Source organism: Octopus bimaculoides, chromosome 4 (genome assembly GCF_001194135.2).
Source record: "Octopus bimaculoides isolate UCB-OBI-ISO-001 chromosome 4, ASM119413v2, whole genome shotgun sequence".
NCBI lineage: Eukaryota > Metazoa > Mollusca > Cephalopoda > Octopoda > Octopodidae > Octopus > Octopus bimaculoides.
In genome coordinates, this window is record NC_068984.1 from 128,118,545 (window position 1) to 128,126,841 (window position 8,297).

General features: G+C 38.8%; 1 protein-coding gene across 1 annotated transcript in view; it reads right to left on the reverse strand.

Moving 5' to 3' along the window:
• Nucleotides 1-8,297, reverse strand: part of LOC106878604 (MTRF1L release factor glutamine methyltransferase) — a 36,261-nt gene that overhangs the window by 24,169 nt on the left and 3,795 nt on the right. The gene's annotated exons all lie outside the window — the stretch shown is intronic.

Consider the following 8,297-nt stretch of genomic DNA (forward strand, 5'->3'; position numbering starts at 1 on the left):
GTTTTCATACTGTCAAATTGTTATAGACAATCCATTTTTCATACTGTCAAATTGTTATAGACAATCTATTTTTTATACTGTCAAATTGTTGTAGACAATCCAATTTTTATACCAACAATCCAATTTTCATACCGACAATCCAATTTTCATACTCTTCAAATAAGGACTGTTTTCTTCATTTCTGCAACAAATTGCAAATGAAAAACCATTGACTGAGGTTAGCCTCAGTCAAATGATGTGGGATTGAAACATCAAGACTGCTGACACAACTAAGTTCAGGCTGAATGATTTTCAACACTTGATTCGGATATTTGAAGAATACCTGTAATCATCCCGGTTGTATAACTGGGATTGGTGTCAACTAACTTCTTCATTTTCTCACTGTTAATCTCAGTTGGCTGGCCAGAATGAGGACCGAAAAATTTTCCAACAGAAATCTGCAACCAGAAACATAATACTTGCACATTTGGACCACCTCCCCATGAAATACTATCATTGTAACAGTTCTAAACTTGCCTGCCTGTATATATGCTTTCCTTTTCACATTGTAGAGAAACTGTGTGCACACAAGCATGTGTGTATTATTTCTTTACTACCCACAATGGGCTACACACAGAGGGGACAAACAAACGGATTAAGTCGATTATATCGACCCCAGTGCGTAACTGGTACTTATTTAATCAACCCCGGAAGGATGAAAGGCAAAGTCGACCTTGGCAGAATTTGAACTCAGAACGTAGCGGCAGACGAAATACTGCTAAGCATTTCGCCCGGTGTGCTAACGTTTCTGCCAGCTTGCTGCCTTAACATGCATGTGTGTATGTATGCATGCACATGTATGCACGCACATGCCTGTGTGTGTAGATGCAGACATAGCTGTGTGGTTAAGAAACTCACTTTGGAACCATACGATTAAGGTTTCAATCCTACTCATGAATGTTATTAGCTGGTGTTTTATACTATAGGCATGGGTTGACCAATACCTGGTGAGTAAAATTTGGTAAACAGAAACTAAAAAAAGCTGTATAAGTGTGTGTTTGTGTGTGTGTGGATGTGTATGTGTCTGTGCATGTGTGGATGTGTGTGTGCTGTCTCCTTGTTTTAACATTGTGTGATAGTTGTAAGCAAGTGTCAATGTTATGCTAGTGTAGTCACCATCATGTTTCCAACATTTTACAGTAAACAGATCTGGCCATGGGGCGAATATGACCTTACTTGGAAACAGGTGAGGGTTTGTGGCAGGAAGAGCATTAAGCCATAAAAAAAAAAATCTACCTAAATAAATTGTTCAACCCATGCAAGCATGGAAAAGTGGATATTAAAACAATAATGATAATGATATATGTGTATATGTATGTGAATGTATGTGTGTGAGTGAGTGAGCAAGTTCCTACTTTCCTCATTGTCACATGTTCAATGACGGTAAACAAGTCTTGCTGTCAGTAGATGCTTTTTGACAAGTCTTGACATGTTTTGCAATCATTGGTAAAGAAAAGACTCATTCAGACAAGATCATGTTTCCAATTTGTCACACAATGTCCAGAGAGCGACACACAAAGAGAGAGAGAGGGGGGGAGAGACAAAGAGAGGAGAGAGACGAAGAGAGAGAGAGAGAGAGAGAGAGAGAGAGAGCGAGAGAGAGAGAGCGAGAGAGAGAGAGAGAGAGAGTGGGGGAGACAGAAACTCGTTAATAAACCTGCACGTAAAATGCACCATCCGAATGTGGTCAATGCCAGGCCCACCTGACTGGCTCCTGTGCATGTAAAAAGCGCCCACTACAATCTCGGAGTGGTTGGCATTAGGAAGGACATCCAGCTGTAGAAGCATTGCCAGATTAGACTGGAGCCTGGTGCAGCTGCTGGCTCTCCAGACCTCAGTCAAACCGTCCAACCCATACCAGCATGGAAAACGGATATTAAACGATGATGATGAAAATTTTTCAAATAAATAAAGTGGAAGTATACAAAAATAAACATTATTTTCCATCTTATCGTTAGCTTTGTTTGATTTTGAAAAATAAAAATTTATATTTTGAATTACATATATACGAGGGCACCAAAATTTTTTAAGTGCTTGGGGCTTCTATTTTTATTCATAATATAGCTTGCTATTTTTGGGGAGGATTCATCATCATCATCGTTTAACGTCCGCTTTCCATGCTAACATGGTTGGACGATTTGACTGAGGACTGGCGAACCAGATGGCTGCACCAGGCTCCAATCTGATCTGGCAGAGTTTCTACAGCTGGATGCCCTTCCTAAAGCCAACCACTCCGAGAGTGTAGTGGGTGCTTTTACGTGCCACCGGCATGAGGGCCAGTCAGGCGGTACTGGCAACGGCCACGCTCAAATGGTGTTTTTTTATGTGCCACCTGCACAGGAGCCAGTCCAGCAGCATTGGCAACGACCTCGCTCAAATGTTTTTTCACGTGCCACCAGCACAAGTACCAGTAAGGTGATGCTGGTAATGATCACGCTCAAATGGTGCTATTTACGTGCCACTGGCACGGAAGCCAGACAGCTGCTCTGGCAATGATCACACTCAGACGGTGCTGTTAGCGCTCCACTGGCATGGGTGCCAGTCATCGAATTTGGTTCAATTTCGATTTCAATTTCAATTGCCCCAACAGGTCTTCGCAAGCAGAGTTTAGTGTCCAATGAAGGAAAGGTTGGCATGGGTGCCAGTCGTTGAATTTGGTTCAATTTCGATTTCACTTGCCTCAATAGATCATTGATTTGTTGAGTACAAAAAAACAAAAAAACCTTAAGCTGAAAAATGTGATCTGCAATTAAAACTGCATTCATGTATCTGTATACTAATAGATGTTTAATATAATTATCTACACTTCATAGTGGTTTTATAGGAAAGAGGATTCAACAAGTAAAAGTTATTAGATGTTGTGTGTTAACTGACAATGCATGGCAACATAAACAATACTAATGCGCATTATGCAACAATATGTATACGTGTGACAGAAAGTCTTCCCCTTCAATAATCCTCTCCAAGTCAAACATTAAACTATATGTAAAAGCGACCACTTCATTGATTTTACAAAAGAAACTAACCTGTTAGTTTAGCAACCTGCTTTGAACACATGAAAGTAAAAATGTAAGACAGAGTGATAGGAAAAAGAACTGTTCATTGACAATGTTATTCAATAAGGAGCTCATACAAGGTTGCCCAGTCCACTGAGGTGCTCGCAAAGTGACGAAACCATTCTGCATGCACTCGTTCAGTGTCCAGGTATTGTTGACTTGTGGAGTTATGTAGAACAGCTGCTGTCATGTGTAGGACAGATCCACCTATCAGCTGAATTCATAATGATGATTGCCCTGCCACCCTCCTTTAATCGGGCTGGCAAAGCAGTTTTCCTGTTTGGTAGCAGTGGAAAAAGAGATTATTTGTTGGACAAAGGTGAAAGGAAAAAGAATAGAAACATTCCTCCTTGGTAAAGCCTTCATTGACTTTTTCAAGTTTCACTTGAAAAGGAGAGTGAGGGTGGAGAGGGAAGTGCTGTCTATGAGTGAATTTATGAAAAGGTGGGTGAGTGTTGCGAAAATGGCAAAAGTGGATGGTACCACTCTCAATGTAGACCTGCAAGTTGGAAGAAAGGAGTTGGAGAAGGCTTTCATCCTTGGTATTCAGGGTATCTTGGATGGTAGAGTTCCTTGATTATCCCTAGGTCCTCCTGTATCAGTGGGACCCCATCACTATCACTTTATTTCCCCCCTCTTTTTCTAGTGTCGTATACTATGTATACTTGCCTTCTAACATATACTGTGTATACTTTTCATTTTATCATTCCATTATATATAAATCCCTATACTTTATGTCCCCTCATTCTTCACCCTGGTATTAAATAAAAGAAATCATTATTATTATTATTATTATTATTATTATTATTATTATGAAAACCAAAAGTCTAGTGAAATACTATTACCCAAGGTTTCTTGGTCAAAATATTAAAAGGCAAGACAAGATCATTTTGTTCAGCAAGCTAACAGTTCTGCCGGTTCACTGCTTTCATCTAGTTTATATAATGCCATTATACATAAATAGATAACAAAAAAATCCCATTTTTTAATATCGAATATAACAACAAAAATCAATTGTTAATATTTTTCCCTCGATTTTTACTATGACTTGTTTATCAGGATTTACATGTTCTAATTTCAATCAATTTCCTTTACTTTCTTTTCTTTTTTTTTCTTCTTATGAATGAAACGAAGCAAAAAACAAAAAATAAATCACATGACAAATGAACAAAGAGTATATTAGGACAGGTACAAGGAACGTTTTTGCCATGAATTTCATCTTATTTCTATATATAAAAAAAATAAACAAAAATATTAAACAAATTTGTGTTATGAAGTTCAGCATACTTTAACATATTTCTCTTCTTTCATAATTTTTCTTTCCTCAAATGAGCACAGGCATGGCTGTGTGGCTAAGAAGCCCGTTTTGCAAGCACATAATTTTGAGTTCAGTCCCAGTGAACTGTACTCTGGATAAGTGTCTTCTACTATAGCCCCAGGCTGACCAATGCCTTGAAAGTGAATTTGGTTGATGGAAACTATGGTTCAGCCCCACTATATCGCACCTTGGGCAAGTGTCTTCTTCAGCCTTGCGAGTGGATTTGGTGGGTGGAAACTGAAAGAAACCCGTCGTGTGCGTGTGTATGTGTGTGTGTCTTTGTGTCTGTCTCCCACCACTGCTTGACGACCAGTGTTGGTGTGTTTATATCCCCATAACTTAGCAGTTTGGCAAAAGAGAGATTAAGTATCAGGCTCAAAAAAAGTACTGAGGTTGATTCGTGCTACTAAAATACTTCAAGGTGCTGCTCCAGCATGGCAACAGTCTAATGACTGAAACAAATAAAAGATAAAATATATATATATTTGCGATGGCTGAAGCGAAAGAACAGCGTGCTTCCGTGAAATTCTGTTTTCTGCAGGGGAAAACGGACGGAGGTAAGAAAAAAAAATACGTACACCAGCCGTTTTCGACGTAACAAAAAACCCTAACACTGACGCTAATCCTCAACCCTAACCCTAACCATCGGGTGTACGTATTCTTCTACTTTCGCCGGAAAACAGCGGCCGAAACATTTGTCATGTTTCAAACAGCTTACAAGGATGCTGCCATGGGCAAAACACAAGTTTACGACTGTTTTTTACGCTTTAGGAATGGTCACTTGTCGCTTGAAGACCAACCTCGTTCAGAGCATCAGTCGACCTCCTAAACGAATGAAAACCTCATGAAAATTCATGAAATAATCTTGGAGGACAATTAACGAACTTTATATAACTGGTGCGTCCTGGAGCTCCTGCCAACGAATTTTGTGCAAGGAATTACAAACGAAAAGACTGGCAGCAAAATTTGTGCCTCGCTTACGGAAGATCAAAAGCAATCACGACTAAATGCGTGTTGTGAACTGAAAGAACAGTTGGAAATTGATCCGGACTTTTTTTTTCGAAGGTCATCACTGGTGACGAAAAGCTGGTGCTACGGAATTTGCAGATGTAGAAGAGGTGAAGAAAAAAAAAACGAAGGAAGTGTTAAAAAACATCACTTTGCAAGAGTTCCAGCACTGCTTCGAACAGTGGAAAATGTGTCTGGACCGACGCACTGCTTCAAATGGAGAATACTTTGAAGGCGATAGAAGTGTAAACATGTAAAACTAAGTAAATAAAATAATATTGCAAATTCTGGTTTCTTTTAAGTACCCCCTCGTGCGATGGATTTCTGTCACCCAAATTCAGTCACAAGAATTTGGTTAGCCCAGGGCTGCAGCAGCAGAAATATATGGTCGGAAACTCAGCTATATCTGTGCAGTTCCGAAACTGAAAAATAAAACCTAATGATTTTATGCTGCTAAAATATGTTAAAATATATGTTAGTGCATCGTTTCCCAGAATGGACAATATCGCCCACCGGTGGGCGATTTCACCTTAAAGGTGGGCGATGGGCGAATTTCTAGAATTAATGTTTGATAATGGTATATGTTCGGTATTTCAGTGAAGACCTTCAACCTTGTGAGGAAATGCTGTTCGCAGAGAAATTGCCGCTTGATTCAAGAGGTGCAACTATTTTTCACACTCTCAAGTCTTTCCTTTTTGAACATAATATCCCACTCAGTAATATTCTTGCCTGTGCGTTTGATGGAGCTTCTTCGATGATAGGAAGATACAGAGGTTTTTCATCTCTCCTAAAGCGTGAAATTTCCCACCAGATACTAACTGCACATTGCTTGGCACACCAGCAGCATTTAGTGGGGGGGAAATATGAACGATAAATTGAATGATGCACTACAAGTTAGTTATCAAGACTGTGAACAAATTGAAGTCCAGTCCCTTGTCTGATCGAATTTTCCGTCAACTCTGAGAGATGATGAGGACCATACTAAACTCTTATACATACCGAAGTGAGGTAGTTGTCAAAAGGAAAATGTTTTATGCTTTGTTGAACTATCCGCTTCATTGATGGCCGCAAGGTGCGATAGCTTTTCCTTTGTGATATATTCACAAAATTAAATGATTTGAATAAGTTATTTCAAGGAAACAGAAAAAACTCTCGTTGATTTTAAATCATTTATCACTACCTTCATTTCGAAATTGGTGCTGTATAAGACTAACATTTCAAAACGTCAGTCCCATCAGTTTCCACAACTTGATTCTTTGAAAGATGAATTGGTTGATGAGGATTTAACTACATATCGCAACTATTAACAATCATTGCACGATATTCCAAATTGGTATAGCAATCCGTTTGAGGTCGATTGCGAGGATGACGTTCAGGAGGAATTGATAGAATTACAAAATGATAATGATGCCACAATGCGATGTCGCCGTAATGGCAAAGAAGGTTTCTGGTACCATCAGAGTATATTGAATTCCTACCCCAGTCTGTGGAAACATCTGAAATTACTTTTGCTTGTGTTCCCTACCTCACAACTGGTTGAATCTGATTTTAGCCATGTTGGAACTTTACTCTCCCATAAAATAATTGGGCTGGATGTGACACAATGAGGAGACTTGCGGCTAAAGTCGACAAGTTTGAAACTGAATGTATCTGCACTAGCTGCATCGCACCAGACACATAGTTCTCATTAAAAAGTTTTATTCTTTTCCTTTATAATACAATCATTAATTACTTTTGCATCGACAGTTCAGATAAATGGTTCATTTGGGGGAAATGAAAATAGGTGTAAAAGAGAGCGCAAGTTTCCAAAAGTTAATCTGCCTGCATTATATAGAGCTAATGTTAGAATTTTATTCACACTAATGACAAAATTAAAGCCACAAGGAGGGATTTGTAAAGAACCGCATATTTAGTCCAAACGGCACTAACAGGGCAACGAGTCTACGATATAGTATGTGTGTCAAATGATACGGGGGGGGGGGCTAGGCGATTTTGTCTTGGGGAGGTTGTGTCCGAGGTTTTTTTTTTTTTTTACACAGATGGGCGATAGAGCATTTTTTGACCGAAAGGTGGGCGATATTGCAATTTGGCGCGAAAAGTTTGGGAAACACTGGTGTATGAAGACCATTTAGTATGAGCTATCAACCCTTCACCCTGCAAGTTTTAATTCATTTAGGATAAAAATGTAATTTAATTAAAACAAAATATATTTATACACTTCAAATGCAAATATTTTTACGTACTAAAAAGTACTGGTTATATTTGTTGTATATGCATGCGTTTAAAAAAAAAATGAGACATTTCTCTAAGCAACTATTTAAAAAAAAAAGAAAACTGAGAGTTTTTTTTTTCTGCTTCAGAAAATATACATAATATAAACATTATTCATACATATTCCACATCATACACTACATAATGTACACACACACACATATATATGTATATACATGTATATATATGTATGTATATGAGTATATAAGTGCAGGTAGATTGATAGACAGACAGACAGGCAGACAGATGGACGGAGAGATAGACAGACACACACACACAGAGGCAGACAGAGAGACAGACAGATAGATAGTTGTGTGTACGCGCGCGCACATACATGTACATCTTCATTTAACATCGACTACCACTTTAGCTAAAATCCAACGTCAAACGATAGGAGGAACAATTCAGGCAAAGGGTTAACTTTAGAAAAATGTAGCAGTTGAGCTTCTATTTGTGAGTTTGTGTCAATCCTTCGGTACAGGTAGCCATTCTCCGACACACCTTTCCCTCAAAACAAAGAGACTACGCTGAAAAGAGGAGGTAAATAACATTGTTTTGTCATACCAACATTCTGGATACCAATACTGAAGGATCGCCCCCCCCCC